Source organism: Pristiophorus japonicus, chromosome 8, assembly GCF_044704955.1.
Source record: "Pristiophorus japonicus isolate sPriJap1 chromosome 8, sPriJap1.hap1, whole genome shotgun sequence".
Classification (NCBI taxonomy): Eukaryota; Metazoa; Chordata; class Chondrichthyes; family Pristiophoridae; genus Pristiophorus; species Pristiophorus japonicus.
In genome coordinates this window covers 45,245,121-45,263,583 of record NC_091984.1, presented here as the reverse complement: position 1 = coordinate 45,263,583, position 18,463 = coordinate 45,245,121, and the positions used below count along the sequence as shown (strand labels likewise).

General features: G+C 47.8%; 1 protein-coding gene across 11 annotated transcripts in view; it reads left to right on the top strand.

Annotated features, from left to right (window-relative positions):
* The first annotated feature begins 747 nt into the window (after positions 1 to 747).
* Positions 748 to 18,463, top strand: part of LOC139268494 (monocarboxylate transporter 13) — a 78,823-nt gene continuing 61,107 nt past the window's right edge. For 7 of the 11 annotated variants that reach the window (XM_070886738.1, XM_070886737.1, XM_070886732.1 and 4 more), the window contains exon 1: positions 748 to 870. The gene's annotated coding sequence lies outside the window, so the exon portion shown is untranslated. Of the gene's footprint in view, positions 871 to 1,103; positions 1,192 to 7,704; positions 7,730 to 13,468; positions 13,518 to 18,463 lie in introns of those variants that run through there. The other 4 variants (XM_070886740.1, XM_070886739.1, XM_070886735.1 and 1 more) reach the window with 4 other exon arrangements.

The following is an 18,463-nucleotide window of genomic DNA, read 5'->3' as shown; positions in this document are numbered from 1 at the left end:
GAGGAATTCTCCCAGATTTTTTTCCCCCCAATTGGCCTGGGTTTTTATCTGGTTTTTGCTTCTCCCAAGAGATCGCATGGCTCCAGTTGGGGTGGAGTGTAGAATGTTTCGGTGTAAGGGGTGTCGCCGTTGTGTGGGACGGACTGGTTGGGCTGGGTGCTCTTTACCTTTTCGCCATTGTTCATTGTCGGTTTATATGTAACCTTCAGGGCCGCTGACCAAGGGCCGTGTGGTTCTTTTGTTGGCCGGCGCGGACATGATGGGCCAAAATGGCCTCCTTCTGCGCTGTAGATGTATGTTTCTATGTTTTCAGCTGAAGGTAAGATTAAACTGTTCACATCAACAATCACATCAATGCTCACTGGGGGTGATTGTGACTCCTGTCTCCATGGGAAGGTATTTTGATTTCCCCCCCCAAAACTTACCTTTGGTTGGCAGCTGCAGGGATTGCATTGCATGGTGGCTGTGTTCTTCACCAGGTACAGGGTGAGAATGGGTAGGATTTTTTAAAGGTTTTTTGTAAAGCATTTTCAGATACATTATTAGATTTTTTTGTAGAGTTGTGACCTGTTAGAAATTAAATAAAGCCACCAATGAGGTTTTTAAACCAAAAAATCGTAACTTTTGGTTTCTTACCAAATGTTTTAAGAGTTTGTCTCACGAGTAATGAGGTAGTGTGATCGCTTGCCATCGCTGTGTATGATTTTATGGTTATTATCACTTCCTTCAAAACAAACAGAACTGGGAGGCAGTAGAGAGTAAGAAACCGTCATTGTTCACTTCTCTGTGTCTTCGTTCACTTACTGTTTGGACATGAAGTGAAACAACTTGCAACCTCACAAAAATATTAATGAAGTTGACGACTGAAAGGTAAGGTGTGGCGAACTTTAAAGTTAAATGGTTTAATTTGGGCCCCAAGAAGTTCTGGACTGCCTCAGTCCGTTGATTTATTCCGTGTTGTACAACATGTCTATGAGAAAAAGTAGGAGCTTTGTATCGGGAAGAAGTTGGATGGAGTGAAGCGCTGGTGATGGAGTCAATGAGCTAAATATAGACAACACCGGAAGATGATGAATTCTCCGCTGGATGGGGGCGGTGATTAAATAAAGAGTGTGAAGAGCGAGTCATGTAGGCCCGAATCACTGCTGGATTATTTTCCTGTAATTTGCAAATCATGTTCGGGGCAACGAGGTAATCAGGATTGTTTCAAAAGCACGCCACGCAGCAGGCGGTCGGGCTATTTGATACAGTGCGAGAGGTAGGAAGTGAGAGAGAGCACAGACCGTGGAGAACGGTTCAGAGAGCAGAGAGAGAGAGCAGGGACAGAGAGAGAGAGAGAGCAGGGACAGAAAGAGAAACTAGGGAGGGAGAGAGAGAAAGAGCAGGGACAGAGAGAGAGACAGAGCAGGGACAGAAAGAGAAACTAGGGAGAGTGAGAGAGAAAGAGCAGGGACAGAGAGAGAGAGAGAGAGAGCAGGGACAGAAAGAGAAACTAGGGAGAGAGAGAGAGAAAGAGCAGGGACAGAGAGAGAGAGAGAGAGCAGGGACAGAAAGAGAAACTAGGGACAGACAGGGAGAGAGAGAGAGAGAGAGACCAGGGGCAGAGAGAACGAGAGACCAGGGGCAGAGAGAGGGACTGTTATATATGCAGACTGGATGTACTCTCTGTGTAGTCACTGCATAAGATGGAGATTTGTTTACCTGATGAACTATCAATTAGGTTTACACTGTGTATATACTATGCTGGCACCACTAGAGGGTGCAACTTGTGGAGACTGGGGTTTCCTGCCCTGGTGGCAGGGGCTGTATAAAAGGGTAGCCGCCATGCGGCTGCCTCACTCTGGAGTTACGAATAAAGGACCAAGGTCACTACAGTTTTGAGTACAACACATTGCCTTGTGGAGTCATTCATAGGTACGTTACAGACATAACAACTGGCGACGAGAATACAGACTTTCACGCGATTACGGCTACCGTTGGCACACTAAAAGACTTTGCAGAAGGTGATGGTTGGGATGCCTTCACGGAAAGGCTCGAGCTATATTTTGTGGCAAACGACCTGGCAGGGGAGACGGACGCATCGGCGGAGAAGCACAAGGCTATACTGCTGACCAGTTGTGGGCCCTAGGTCTACTGCCTTGTCAGGGACTTGCTGGCACCCACAAAGGCCAAGGATAAGACATATGATGACTTGACTGAACTAATTCGCGACCAACTAAAACCAAAAGAGAGCAACCTCACGGCCAGGCACAGATTCTACACTTACCACAGACCTGAAGACCAGGAGATTGCAAAATATGCGGCCGACCTCAGGAGACTTGCGGCACCGTGTGATTTTGGCACGCACCTCAACGAAGCATTGCGAGACATCTTCGTTATAGGAATTGGACACGAGGTCCTCCTTCACAAGCTATTATCTGCCGATGCCACAGTCAACCTGCTGAAGGCCATCAGCATCAGTCAGGCGTTCATGACCTTGACCTGCAGCACCAAGTAAATTATTCATCCTGTGGACTCAAACCCAGCAAGTACTGTACACAGAATGGTGCCTTTCACAGGCAAGACTGTAGAATGTGGCTCTGCCCAGGTCAGAGAGCACAGACCTCAGGGTTCCAGAACTCAGAGTCCGCCGAGGGGTGCTAATCGAGTAGCACCATGCTGGCGTTGCGAAGGAAGTCATAGGGCTCACCAGTGTCGGTTTGCTGAGTACATATGCAAAGCCTGTAACACGAAGGGCCACCTCCAGCGCATGTGTAAAAGAAATACAACCGTCTAGCAGAGGAGTCGGTAGATGACTTTGACTCCAGTGGGGAGTATGATTATTTGGCCAGAGAGCCTCAAGAAGAAATGTATGGAGTGTATATCTGCACCACCGATTGTCCTCCAGTGAAGTTGGAAGTCGAGATAAACGGCGTTCCAGTCTTCATGGAAGTGGACACAGGAGCGAGCCAGTCAGTGATGAGCCAGGATGCCTTTGAGAGGCTATGGAACGAAAAACGACTCGAGCTGGTTCCAGTACAGGAAAAGTTGAGCACCTACACCAAGGAGCTGATCCCAGTCCTTGGTAGTGCGGATGTAAGTGTAATCCGTAATAGTGTGGTGCAAAAGTTACCTCTGTGGATTGTTGCAGGTGATGGTCCAATGCTACTTGGAAGAAGGTGGATGGGGAAGATCCAGTGGAAATGGGAAGACCTCTTCACTCCAGCAATCGATGTCCCCAGTGCTCAGAGTCAGAGCAAAACCTCACCTTCGCTTGGGCCAGGCACCAGAGAACAGACCAGCATGAATGTGTGGCAATGATCCGACCGGAACGACCTAAAAGTACCTTCCTGGCTCCAGTGGCAGGACTCCTGGGGAGGAAGATCGAATTCACAGTCATTCTTCCAGCTTTTGTGGCAGAATCGTGTAGAGAAGGATCAAGGCAGTCGACCTCGAGGACAGAGGCAAGACGACATCCCTGCTGCAGTGAGGTGCAGTGTGGTTGAAAAAAAAGATGGCCGCAGCAATACCACGAGGTGCAACGCTGAGGACCAACATGTGGTGTCTAAAAAAGGATTTGATTGGGGTAAAGCCAGCAGGGTTCTCTTAAAGGAGACCTGCAACCAACTGAATTTAAAGAGACATTGTATGCATGGCAATCAATGTAATGAACCGATTAAGATTGTGAACAAAATGTTGCGAGATGTCAGTACTATTCCTAATGTAAAGAACAAAATGTTGTTGTGAGATGTCGGGAATAGTGTCCCCAAAAGTAGCAAGCGAGTGAATTCGGGAGGGTAAAGGCGTGGATCCTGATGCCCTGCCCCAGGTGTCCCCACAAGTTATAGGCCAGCAACCTCAGAAGGGTTAAGGCACTGATCCTGATGCCCTGCCCAGGTCTATCCCACACTCCAGGCACCCGATGGCACTATTCGCCACAGACCTGGAAATGAAAACGGTGCCAATGCGTGCAGTCGGCCGGTGTTACCCACCACCCGGTTGGAGACGGCGCAGCCCCCAGACCCAATCGCTACATCAGCCATGTCCGGGAGCGAAAAGTCAGAACCAACGAGTTCCCCAAATGGGACCTGGAACAGCCAGGTTCCCAGTACCATTAGAGAGCAGGCAGAAGATTCTGCAGCTCTCAACAGAGGACAGGGAGGCCACACACATCTGTGGCTTTGCCCACCACTAGGCAACGGCAAAGGCCCTGAGTCCTGGCAAGGTGAGTGAACCAAGCCCACCCCGCTAGCAGGGGGCGCAGCGCTGCCATCAGACGACTAGGACCCCGTCCGGCTGCTCTGGAACCAGCGTCCTCGCATACCTGTACTGCTACCTCAGTACTGACCATGACTGAACCATGAATGCAATCTACCCAATCCTGGCGCACGACCATAAAACATAACGAATGCAAGTCACTGAACCAAGGTGTCACGATACAAACTGTAAACCTCTTTGTACTTGCACTGTGTCTGATCCTGTATGTTAATGTAATGGGCCAGATGCATGATCCCGCTGTGGGGATTGGGGGGATGGAGAATGGATGTATGTAGCCACGGACACACACGGATCAAAGCCAGAACCCACTGGAACCTCACTGCATCATCGAACCATCCAAACTGGTAACCACTACCCAACATTGTGGCAAAAGGACTTGGGGGTTAACAGGGAGAGAGCCAAGTCAAAGCACAGCCAAGGTGCAAGGGCTATTGGCACTTAAGTCTGGGGAGAGCTAAGCCAGAGCACATAGTGAAAAGGTAATTTGCACAAAGGACTTGGGAGATATGCTCTTTGTATAGTCACTGTATAGTTGCATAAGATGTTTACTTGATGTTCTATCAATAAGGCTTACACTGTGTATATACTATGCTGGTACCACTAGAGGGTGCAACTGGTGGAGACTGGGGTTTCCTGCCCTGGTGGCAGCGGCTGTCTTAAAGGGTAGCCACCATGCGGCTGCCTCACTCTGAAGTTACGAATAAAGGACCAAGGTCACTACAGTTTTGAGTACAACACATTGCCTCGAGGAGTCATTCATACGTATAGTACAGGCATAAAAGAGACGAGGGACAGAGAGAGAGAGAGAGAGAGAGAGACCAGGGGCAGAGAGAGAGAGAGAGAGAGAGAGAGACCAGGGGCAGAGCGAGGGAGAGAGAGACTGGGGGCACAGAGAGAGAGAGGGGGACCAGGGGCAGAGAGAGAGAGAGAGGGGGACTAGGGGCAGAGAGAGAGAGAGGGATCAGGGACAGAGAGAGAGAGGGATCAGGGGCAGAGAGAGAGAGAGACTGGGGGCACAGAGAGAGAGAGAGAGAGACTGGGGGCAAAGATAGAGAGAGAGGGACCAGGGGCAGAGAGAGAGAGAGAGGGACCAGGGGCAGAGAGAGAGAGAGAGGGACCAGGGGCAGAGAGAGAGAGAGACCAGGGGCGGAGAGAGAGAGAGGGAGACCAGGGGCAGAGAGAGAGAGAGAGAGAGAGAGAGAGACTGGAAGCAAAGAGAGAGAGAGAGAGAGAGAGCAAGGGACCAGGGGCAGAGAGAGAGAGAGGAATCAGGGACAGAGAGAGAGAGAGACTGGGGGCAGAGAGAGAGAGAGAGAGACCAGGGGCAGAGAGAGAGAGGGATCAGAGGCAGAGAGAGAGAGAGAGAGAGAGACCAGGGCAAAGAGAGAGAGAAAACCAGACAAAGAGAGAGAGAGACCAGGGGCAAAGAGAGAGAGAGAGAGAGAGAGAGAACCAGTCAGAGAGAGAGGGACCAGACAGAGAGAGAGGGACCAGACAGAGAGAGAGAGAGACCAGATAGTTCAGAGTCTAACTAGAGGGATGGCAGGGCAGCTCAGTCCTGTGGACTGCACATCCTATGGCATGTGGGAAGTCCTGGATGATTCGCGCAGCCTGAACAACCACATGTGCAGGTGGTGTCTCCAGCTGCACCAACTCGAGCTCCGTGTTTTGGAGCTTGAGTGGCGGTTGGAGTCACTGTGAGACTGAGAGCTATGTGGTTAGCACGTTTCCAGAGATGGTCACCCCGCAGCTTAAGAGTGTGCAGGCAGATAGGGATTGGGTGACCGCTGGACAGAAGAGGAGGACTAGGCAAGTAGTGCAGGAGTCCCGTGATTCCATCTCGCTCTCCAACCGGTACATTGTTCTGAGTACTGGTGAGGGCGATGGTGGCACTGTGGAGCGCTGCCAAAGCCAAATCTATGGCACCATGGGTGGCTCAGCTGCACAGGGGGCGAGGAAGAAGAATGGAAGAGCTATAGTGGTAGGGGATTCAATAGTCAGGGGAGCAGTCAGGCATTTCTGCGGCCGCAGACGTGACTCTAGGATGGTATGTTGCCTCCCTGGTGCCAGGGTCAAGGATGTCACTGAGCGGCTGCAGGGCATTCTGTGGGGAGAGGGTGGACAGCCAGAGGCTGTGGTCCATATCGGGACCAATGACATAGGTAGAAAGAGGGATGAGGTCCTGCAGGCAGAGCTTAGGGAGCTAGGAGAGAAATGAAAAAGCAGGACTTCAAAGGTAGTAATCTTCGGATTACTCCTGGTGCCACGAGCTCGTAAGTACAGAAACAGGAGGATAGAGCAGATGAATGCGTGGCTGGAGAGATGGTGTAGGCGAGAAGGCTTTAGTTTCCTGAGGCATTGGGACCGCTTCTGGGGGAGGTGGGACCTGTACAAGCCGGACGGGCTGCACCTCAACAGAGCCGGGACCAATATCCTCGCGGGTGGGTTTGCTATTGCTATTGGGGAGGGTTTAAACTAGCTTGGCAGGGTGATGGGAACCTGAAAATAGATTCAGTAGGGAGGGGAGTAAAGCTGAAATTAGAAAGCAAAAATAAAGAAAGTGAGTTTGAAGGAGAGATGAAACAATCGGGGGAAAAAAGGGTAAAAAATCAAATTTAAAGGCTCTTTGTCTAAATGCACGTAGCATTTGTAACAAAATAAATGAGTTGACAGCACAAATAATTTCTGTTATGTATTTATGCTTGGGGTCACCAGATACCAGGGTGCGCCACTGTTGGAGGTCATCGGGCTGTGCGCGGTCACTGGTATATAAGCGCGGTTACCATGTCACACGGGTTACTTTGGGCACGAATAAAGTTGGATCAGGTTTACACCTGAGGCAGTTTACAGTCACAAGTCTTTTGAGGCAATACATTCATTACATTTGGTGATGAGGTAACTTAAGAACCTTTGCATGTACAATGGGCACTATTGGAATTCTGGAGAGATTCGCAGATGGCGAGGATTGGGAGGATTTTATCGACCGCCTGGATCAGTATTTTGTGGCCAACAAAATAGAGGGAGAGGCTGACGCAGTTCAGCGCAGGGCGGTTTTCCTCCATTTGTGGTCCAAAAATTTATGGCCTCATGAAGAATCTTCTCTCGCCTTTATGTCCTCTAACGGACAAAGAATATGGGGATTTGTGTGCTTTGGTGCGTGACCATCTTAAGCCAAAAGAGGGGATCATCATCTCACGCTACACACTTCTACACGCATGTTCGTGCTGAAGGCCAGGATGTATCGGGATTCGCCGCCGACCTGCGATGTCTTGATGAGCCGTGTATGTTCGGGAACGTGTTGGAAGACATGCTGCGAGATTTCTTCGTGATAGGCATCAACTATGATGTGATTCTTCGGCAGTTATTGGCCGAAGAGAAGTTTTGAGCAAGGCTATCGCGACGACCCAGGCATACATGACGACTGATGATAATCTGAGGCAGATATCATTGAAGAGTCGGAGTTCCACGGCAGGTACTGTAAACAAGATTGTGTCATCGTTTGGCAGAGCTGCTCATGGCAGGGCCTACTTGTAAGGTGGGGGGGTTTGGTCTCTATGAGGGGGTCAGGTTCCCTTCTGACTAACTTGAGCAGTTCGAATTGCTCCCACTCCCTTGGGTTCTAGACTCTGGATTTATTTGGGGGGTGTGACAAAAGTGCAAAGGACACTGGTTTGATGCAAAAGAACTTTGGTTTTATTACAGTCAGGGTAATACAGGCTTACTACTCTTGTAAGAGAATACAAGGCCAAACTTACAATCACTCTAATAAAGGACAATACAAGGAAAGGTACAAGGTCAAACTTATAATCACTCTAATAAAGGACAATACAAGGAAAGGTACAAGGTCAAACTTATAATCACTCTAATAAAGAACCATACACTACATATTTAAATGGGGATATAGTAAAATTATACCTCCCACCTCCCAATACCTAATTCTAGCTAGGTTGGACTCCAGGGCAAGCAGGGACCATGCTTACCAATCCTTTTGACAATTAACGGTAGATTGCGGTTTTGGGGTTCGCTGGATGCGGTAGGGTCTGCTTGTCGTACCCCGAACGTCGGAGAAGACTTCTAGCTGCGTAATCTTCAATTGGGTTGAAACCGCTGATGCGGTAAGGTGCATTTTGGATCTGTGGGGTAAGTATCCATTTTCTTTGGTTAGAAATAGGTTTCTACAGTCTTTTAGGTAATGTTTTACCTGTTGGTAGGTCAGGATTAGATTGTAGAGTGGAAACTTTTCGATTCTTCGGTTTTTCCCCGTTGGAGTTTTGTTCGAGTTTGGTCGATCGCGGTGGTTTTACCGTTGATACCACGTTGGCTGTGGTCGGTTGCTGCCGCGATAGTGATGTTCTTCCTTCCTTCAGGACTTCAGGACTTCGAGGCTGGAGAAGTTAGTTTACAACTGTCGCGTTGGTTTCTCTCCTTGTCTTGACACAAGCGTGGTCTCGGTTGTATACCCAAGTATGTCATACCCTCTGTTGAAAACAGGGGCCAGTTTTACGATTTCAGAGTTCTAATCTTGGTGTCAAATTAGTTCAAAATCCTTTGTATAAATTTGGCGGGCTTGGTTCTTCTTTGTAATATTTTGGCGGGCTCGTTTAAAGTTGATATATTTTGGGTGAGTTGATGTCTGAAAACTGTTTCCTGATGGAAATATTAGTTTGGCAATTGCAATGTCCTTTGTGCTTAGTTTTTGCATACAGGCTGGATTGGGCCTCTTTGTGATGTATATCCTGAAATGGTTTTCCAGACTCATGTTGATGGGTAGCTATCTCTGGGTGATTTTGTGATGTTAATGTCTCTTGTGGAGAAGGAATCTCAAATACTCATTCCTCCAGACAGGTTAACTTAGTCCTCACACCCAGGTAGCCTCACTTAATCAGACTGTCTCCTGCTAGTTCCTTAGGCCCGCTCACAGCCTTGAATTTGACTTTTAAAAATACAAAATTCTATTAAAGTTCGTAGTTTCTTCCATAAACACTTTAGAGTTCCAAACTTTTTGGTAGATAGTCCCAAATTAAATTTCCTTTCGAATGAGCCCAAACACTGGCGGGGTTCTTGTGAATTTTGCACCTCCTTCATACTCGACTGCTTATGTGAAACCTGTAAAGCTGCTCAAAGTCTGGCAACTGGTACGAATCCGATTTCACCCTGTTGGCAATCATCGGCCTTATCTGTTGGTTCAAACAGTACTCCTGTAATAGCTGTTCGAAAGTGGAGCATCTTCACAGAATGTGCCCACAACTGAGCAAGCGTGCTGCTGCTCATCACATTGCTGATGATGACCAGTCCAGTGCTGGCCCGGATACACAACCCGAGGAGGAAGTGTATGGTCTGTATTCATTCGTGGGAAGGAGCCAGCCGATAATTGTTAATGTGAAGCTGAATGGCGTGCCTGTATCAATGGTGCTGGACACGGGTGCGAGTCAGTTGATAATGAGCCAAAGGACATTCGACAAGCTGTGGGACACTGAGGCTGTGAAGCCTAAGCTGAGTCCAGTCAATGCCAAGTTGCGTACTTACACTAAGGAACTCATACCGGTGATTGGCAGTGCAGTAGTCAAGGTGTCATATGATAGCGTGGTTCATGATTTACCGTTATGGATTGTCCCAGGTAATGTTCCAATGTTGTTTGGCAGGAATTGGCTCAAGAAAATCAAGTGGAATTGGAATGATATCAAAGCGTTGTCATCGGTGGATGACACTTCGTGTGCTCAAGTGTTGCAGAAGTTTCCTTCTTTGTTTGAACTGGGCATTGGTAATTTTACTGGAGCCAAGGTGCAGATTCACCTGGATTCTGATACAAGACCTGTTATCATAAAGCTCAGTCTGTTCCCTACATGATGAGGGAGAAGGTTGAAATTGAGTTTGACAAACTTCAACGTGAAGGGATCATATCTCCGGTCGAGTTTAACGAGCGGGCCAGTCCTATTGTTCCTGTGTTGAAGAGTGATGGCACTGTCAGGATTTGTGGAGACTACAAGGTTACAATTAACCGATTTTCGAAACAGGATCAGTACCCGTTACTGAAGGCTGATGACCTGTTCACCATGCTAGTTGGTGGAAAGTCGTTCACTAAACTGGATCTGACGTCGGCCTATATGACACAGGAGCTTGTCGACACTTTGAAGAAACTCACCTGCATCAACACCCATAAAGGAATGTTTGTCTACAACAGGTGTCCTTTTGGAATTCATTCGGCTGCAGCCATATTTCAGAGGAATATGGAGAAACATAGGGGCCAAGTTTCGGCCTGAGTTGCTCCTGTTTTTTTGGAGTAACTGGTTTAGACTGGAGTATTTTAGAAATTTGAATTCTCGGCATTTACTTTGCTCCAGTTCTAGTCAGTTAGAACAGTTTCACTTTGGAACAGAATTTTTTTTCAAAAGGGGATGTGTCCGGCCACTTATGCCTGTTTTCAAAGTTTAGGCAGTGAAAACTTACTCCAAACTAACTTAGAATGGAGTAAGTGAAGATTTTTGTAGGTTCGAAAAAACCTTGTCTACACTTTAGAAAATCAGGCATAGATTACAAATTAGGCGTAGGGAACGAGGTGGGGGAGAGAGGAGGGGGGAAAGGGAAGTCATTAAATTCTACAATCAATCCTTAGTTATACTTATACAAATATTTTACAAATAAATCCAACCTGAATAAAAATTTATAAGCAAAGAAAAGATTAAATAAACCATGTTCTTACCTGTGTGAAACAGCAACAGCCTTCGAGCTGCTGTGCTTCAGGCAGGCCTTTCATGTTGGAGACAGGCAGGGGTGTGGCGTCAGTGTCTCGACGGCAGCCCCAACAGCGGCAGCAAGCAGCCTTCGAGCTGAGCTGCGGTGCTTCAGGCATTCTCTTAGTGGCTGGCCGCGAAGAATCAACACCAGACGGACGTGAGGCCATTCGGCCATGGGATAGCAGCGGCGTCAGTGGCTGGCCAGCAGCCAAACAATCAACACCGGCTCTTTAAGGTGCTTGAGGCCATTCGGCCACGCTTTAGGGGCGGCATCAGTGGCTCGACGGCAGCCGAAGATACAGCAGCAGCCTTCGAACTGTGAGGAGGACTGAGGCCATTTGGACAGGGAGAGGCAGCCACATAGACAGTTTTATGCTTAAATTTACAGAATGGGTGCTGCATTGTCAACACCACATATTATGCAATGGTTCGCCATCAATTCACTGCATAGGAGAGAATTGATTAGAGCTCACCGCACCAGGAACGTCGTAGCCCGTAGATTGATGGGCAGGAGACCTTACCCACGTCGACAATATCGAGCCAGGCGCTCATAGCTGGACATGAGCGAGGCTGATTGTGTGAAAAGGCTGCGTTTTCGCAGAGGAGTTGTCACTGAGATCTGTGATATGGTGAGAGCAGATTTGCAGCCCAGAAGCAGAACGCCAACTGTCCTGTCTGTTGCAGTGAAGGTAACAGCTGCACTTTCTTTCTATGCCTCGGGATCGTTTCAGGCTACAACTGGAGATGTGTGTGCCATCTCTCAACGTGCAATACATGCCTGCGTTTACCAGGTCACGGCTGCACTGTATGCGCGAAGGAATGACTTCATCAATTTCCCAATGACCGCACAAGCGATCCATGAGAGGGCTGTGAGCTTCTTCAGGATTGCCGGCTTTCCAAAGGTACAGGACTGCATTGATTGTACCCACATAGCCTTGCGAGCACCTGTGGAGGATTCTGAGCAGTACCGAAATAGGAAAGGTTTCCACTCTATCAGTGTGCAGCTCGTGTGTGACGACAAGCAGCGCATCATGTCAGTCGATGCGAGATACCCTGGCAGCACCCATGATGCGTTCATCCTACGCGACAGCGTTCTATCTGACATGTTTGAGCAGCAGCCAGAAGGGCAGAGCTGGCTACTGGGAGACAAAGGGTACGGCCTGACCACCTGGCTCATGACGCCCCTACGCGTGACATGGACAGAAGCTGACCGTCAATACAACATGGCGCACATTGCGACGCGCAGCATCATTGAGAGGACCATTGGCATATTGAAACAGCGTTTCCGATGCCTGGACCATTCCGGAGGACACTTGCTATTCTCTCCTCAGATTGTCGGTCACTTCACTGTTGTGTGCTGCATGCTTCATAACTTAGCCATCATGAGGCAGCAGGAGCTGGTAGTGGAACCAGTAGATCTACGTGAGGGTCCAGTGCATGATGATAGTATTACGGAAGAGCAGGATGTGGATGATAACGATGATCAGGAAAGCATGCAAGTGCCTGATGCCGGAGCACGAGGTCGGAGGAGGGCTGTCCATCGTGCCCCTTTAACGATTGCTTGAGCCTTGTGCCAGCAGCTCATCTGTGAACGCTTCAACTACTGATGCCTGAGGGCTCTGCGACCACTTTTGCGTATGGACATGTTTATTCTTTGCAGTTGTTCCTACGTTGTGTTGTGTTAATGGAACATGAAACAGTTTTAATGAAAAAATATTTTATTGAAAAGTTAACGTCACTCTAATAAAATATTTGTTGTATCAAACTATACTTTTTAATATGACTCTTGAAGATCACTTAAAAACTTTAAGATCACTTATAAACTTGTAAAGTTACAAAAGTTATACAAAATTTCTATGTGAAAAATTTTACACTCGAAGATCACTTACACTTCAAGATCACTTTATAGATGCAAAATTAAATAAGTTACAGAATGTGAGAGCATTTACACTATAAGATCACTTGAAAACCCTGAGATCACTTATATGTTGTAAAGTTACAAAACTTACAAAACAGTTTCAGTGTGAAAAATCTTACACTTTGAAGAACACTTAAACTTCAGGATCACTTTTTAGGTGCAAAATTAAATAAGATACAAAAAAATGTGAGAGCATTTACACTATAAGATCACTTAAAAACCATAAGATCCCTTATAAGTTGTAAAGTAACAAAACTTACAAAACAATTTCAATTTGAAAAACGCTACTACAGCTACATCAAGAACAAGAACAAAAGCAGCAAAGAAAGGCTGCAACCATGTCTCATCCATATCTCAGTGAATGTTCACTTCCTCATGGGGGTGTCATTTGATTGGCTGGGCTGTGTGCCCTTATTGCAGCAGCTACCTCAACCAGGCCCTCCCTGACGGCCTGTGCCGACACTTGCATGCCCTCCCTGACGGCCTGTGCCGTCGATTGCACTCCCTTGGGCATTCCCTCCCTAAGTTCCCGTGTCATTACTGCTATTTCTCCCGTCAGGACCGTCAACTCTTCACCTACTGCACTGACGCCATCGATGAGTGATCGGGTAAGCTCATTGGTCTCCATACCCAATGCCACAACCTGAGTCACATCTGTTGCACGCTGCATCTCAGGAGAGCGTGTCTTCAATCTCCTTCTCCTCTGCCTGGGTCTGCCTTGTGGCACCACTACACTGGGAGGCGCGGGCACGGACGGTGGGATGCTCGGTGTTGCAAGCGGCACCACTACACAGGGAGGCGCAGGCTGGGACTGTGGGACGCTCTGTGTTCCAGACGGCTGAACTGGAGGGAGAGGCTCGGGCTGGAATGATGGGACGCTCTGTGTTCCAGACGGCTGAACTGGAGGGAGAGGCTTGGGCTGGAACTGTGGGATGCTCTGTGTTGCAGATGGCAGAACTAGAGGGAGAGGCTCGGGCTGGAACGGTAGGACGCTCTGTGTTGCAGACGGCAGAACTAGAGAGAGAGGCTCGGGCTGGGATGGTGGGGCACTCGGTGTTCCAGACGACAGCACTCAAGTGCGAGCCATGGGCTGGGATGGTGGGTGAATGGGTGTAAACTGCTCCATGATATCAGCAGCAACACTGGGACCCGCAGCGTTGGAATCAAAACCATAGTAGGTGAAACCAGAACCTATGCGAGAGGGAGGCGCAGGCTGGGACGGTAGTGCACTGACTGTAGAATGCTGCATTATACCAGCAGCACCACTGGGACCCGCAACATCAGAAGCGAAACCATGGAAGGTGGAACCAAGACCTGTGCTAGGGGTTGAAACTCTGATGCCCCTTGATGGGGGCTCATAAACATTAAATTGGAAGCTCTCCCCTGCAGACATTTCAGTCATCACTGCCATCATCCAGTCTGGATTGTCCGCAGCTGGTTGTACTGGTTCTTGTTCTGTACCCTCAGGATCCTCAGGGTTAGCAACAGCAGCATCGTCATCATCATCATCATGTTCTGCAAAATACATCAGAACAGTCAAATGCTTAACAGCAAGGGAGGGGGCAGGATGGGTGGCATGAGTATTCTCACACATAGCAGGCCAGGCAGCAGGTTGATTTAAAGGGCCACGATGCATTTTCAGGACTTACCCTCTTCCTCGCGTGTGGGCCCAGCTTGTGCTGTACCGATTGCTTTTCTCCATGTACGACTCATCATAGCAGCTACCCTTTGTTCCAAGGGTGTCAGTGGATGCAGATTGGGCGTGCCTCCTCCTGTTCGAGTTGCTTCCCTTTTGTTGTGGGCCAATTTCTTCTGCAAAGAGTAAAATATAACTTTTTACAGAGTGTGTCAGTCTGCAAGGTGGGACATACAGATAGTCAGGTTACAATTACGATTAAATTAAAAATGGGAAATATTACTTACACTAACTACTTGACCAAGGTCGTGCCATTTCTTTTTACACTGACTTCCAGATCTCATGGTATGCACCACTGCGCAGTAATCTTCTGCAACTTGGTTCCAGCGTTTCTTCATTTCTTTTGGTGGCACTTTTATGCGACCTCTGTTGCTGGTATCTAGCTCCTGCCATCTGCTCAATTACGTTGACTAATATCTCCACTTCCTCATGCAAGAAATTCTTTGTTCTTGGTGGACGTTGATCCATTGCAAAGTTAAATTGGCACTCTTATTTCTCAAAACACACAGTCCTTAATTTGCATGCACCAATGCAGCACCGGTTCTGCAAGTTTAGCAGTGAAAAGCTGAACTCACTGATTTCAGCAGGTGATTTATTCAACAGTGCTGCTAAAAGCACTCCCTCATACACAAAAATATCACAAAAATTAAATTGCAAGCCTTTCCAGGGGTCCAAGAGACAAATCTTCACTTTTTCTCCAGTCCCTTTAAAAATGGCCGAGTGCCAATGTTTGTTTGACACTGCGCGTGCGCGCACGCTCCAACGCGCACGCGCAGGGTTGCCGGCACGACGTTGGCTCATTTAAATTAGACCCGCCCCCCCACTGCTGACAGAATTGGCGCGAGTGTTTGGCTCCGCCCCCCGCTGTGAAGAGCGCGACGTGCCAAGCACAGATCGAGCTCCGAGGAGCCGGAGAATGTTGCAGTTTTTTTCATGCGCACTTTTAGTTGCGAAGAACAGGCATACAGCTCGGGGCTGCGCCGTTTTCGGCGTGGCTGGAAACTTGGGGCCATTGAAACATAGAAACATAGAAAATAGGTGCAGGAGTAGGCCATTCGGCTCTTAGAGCCTGCACCGCCATTCAATGAGTTCATGGCTGAACGTGCAACTTCAGTACCCCATTCCTGCTTTCTCGCCATACCCCTTGACCCCACTAGTAGTAAGGACTACATCTAACTCCTTTTTGAATATATTTAGTGAATTAGTCTCAACAACTTTCTGTGGTAGAGAATTCCACAGGTTCACCACTCTCTGGGTGAAGAAGTTTCTCCTCATAAGGCTTACCCCTTATCCTTAGACTGTGACATCTGGTTCTGGACTTCCCCAACATTGGGAACATTCTTCCTGCATCTAACCTGTTTAAACCCGTCAGAATTTTAAACGTTTCTATGAGATCCCCTCTCATTCTTCTGAACTCCAGTGAATACAAGCCCAGTTGATCCAGTCTTTCTTGATATGTCAGTCCCGCCATCCCGGGAATCAGTCTGGTGAACCTTTGCTGCACTCCCTCAATAGCAAGAATGTCCTTCCTCAAGTTAGGAGACCAAAACTGTACACAACACTCCAGGTGTGACCTCACCAAGGCCCTGTACAACTGTAGTAACACCTCCCTTCCCCTGTACTCAAATCCCCTCGCTATGAAGGCCAACATGCCATTTGCTTTCTTAACTGCCTGCTGTACCTGCATGCCAACCTTCAATGACTGATGTACCATGACACCCAGGTCTCGTTGCACCTCCCCTTTTCCTAATCTGTCACCATTCAGATAATAGTCTGTCTCTCTGTTTTTACCACCAAAGTGGATAACCTCACAATTATCCACATTATACTTCCTCTGCCATGCATTTGCCCACTCACCTAACCTATCCAAGTCACTCTGCAGCCTCATAGCATCCTCCTTGCAGCTCACACTGCCACCCAACTTAGTGTCATCCGCAAATTTGGAGATACTACATTTAATCCCCTCGTCTAAATCATTAATGTACAATGTAAACAGCTGGGGCCCCAGCACAGAACCTTGCGGTACCCCACTAGTCACTGCCTGCCATTCTGAAAAGTACCCATTTACTCCTACTCTTTGCTTCCTGTCTGACAACCAGTTCTCAATCCACGTCAGCACACCACCCCCAATCCCATGTGCTTTAACTTTGCACATTAATCTCTTGTGTGGGACCTTGTCGAAGGCCTTCTGAAAGTCCAAATATACCACATCAACTGGTTCTCCCTTGCCCACTCTACTGGAAACATCCTCAAAAAATTCCAGAAGATTTGTCAAGCATGATTTCCCTTTCACAAATCCATGCTGACTTGGACCTATCATGTCACCTCTTTTCAAATGTGCTGCTATGACATCCTTAATAATTGATTCCATCATTTTACCCACTACTGAGGTCAGGCTGACCGGTCTATAATCCCCTGTTTTCTCTCTCCCTCCTTTTTTAAAAAGTGGGGTTACATTGGCTACCCTCCACTCCATAGGAACTGATCCAGAGTCTATGGAATGTTGGAAAATGACTGTCAATGCATCCGCTATTTCCAAGGCCATCTCCTTAAGTACTCTGGGATGCAGTCCATCAGGCCCTGGGGATTTATTGGCCTTCAATCCCATCAATTTCCCCAACACAATTTCCCGACTAATAAAGATTTCCCTCAGTTCCTCCTTCTTACTAGACCCCCTGACCCCTTTTATATCCGGAAGGTTGTTTGTGTCCTCCTTAGTGAATACCGAACCAAAGTACTTGTTCAATTGGTCTGCCATTTGTTTGTTCCCCGTTATGACTTCCCCTGATTCTGACTGCAGGGGACCTATGTTTGTCTTTACTAACCTTTTTCTCTTTACATATCTATAGAAGCTTTTGCAGTCCGTCTTAATGTTCCCTGCAAGCTTCCTCTCGTATTCGATTTTTCCCTGCCCTAATCAAACCCTTTGTCCTCCTCTGCTGAGTTCTAAATTTCTCCCAGTCCCCGGGTTCACTGCTATTTCTGGCCAATTTGTATGCCACTTCCTTGGCTTTAATACTATCTCTGATTTCTCTTGATAGCCACGGTTGAGCCACCTTCCCTTTTTTATTTTTACGCCAGACAGGGATGTACAATTGTTGTAGTTCATCCATGCGGTCTCTAAATGTCTGCCATTGCCCATCCATTGTCAACCCCTTAGGTATCATTCGCCATTCTATCCTAGCCAATTCCTGCCTCATACCTTCTACTGAAGTCTGTTCCTAGAACTGTCGTGTTTCAAGATGACATTCTGGTCACAGGTCACGACACTGCTGAACATCTGAACAATCTTGAACAATCCTACATCGTCTGGGCAAAGTGGGACTCAGGCTGAAACGCTCAAAGTGTGTCTTCAAGGCACCTGAAGTTGAATTCCCGTGGAGGAAGATTGCTGCTGATGGCATCAGGCCTACTGATTCGAAAACCAAGGCCATCAAAAATACACCCAGGCCTCAGATTGTTATAGAGCTACGTTCATTCCTTGGGCTACTCAACTACTTTGGTAATTTCTTACCCAGATTGAGCACTTCGTTAGAGCCACTGCACGTGCTACTCAGAAAAGGCGTCAACTGGGTCTGGGGTGTGTCTCAAGATAGAGCCTTTGAGAAAGCGAAGAAACTGCTCTGTTCAAACAAGTTGCGTATTCATTATGATCCGTGTAAGCATCTTGTATTGGTCTGTGATGGTTCATCATATGAGGTTGGCTGTGTACTCCAACAAGCAAATGAGTCAGGTAAGCTTCAACCTGTTGCGTATGCTTCGAGAAGTTTGTCAAAGGCGGAAAGAGCTGACAGCATGGTAGAAAAATAAGATTTGGCCTGTGTGTATGGGATCAAAAAGATGCATCAGTACCTGTTT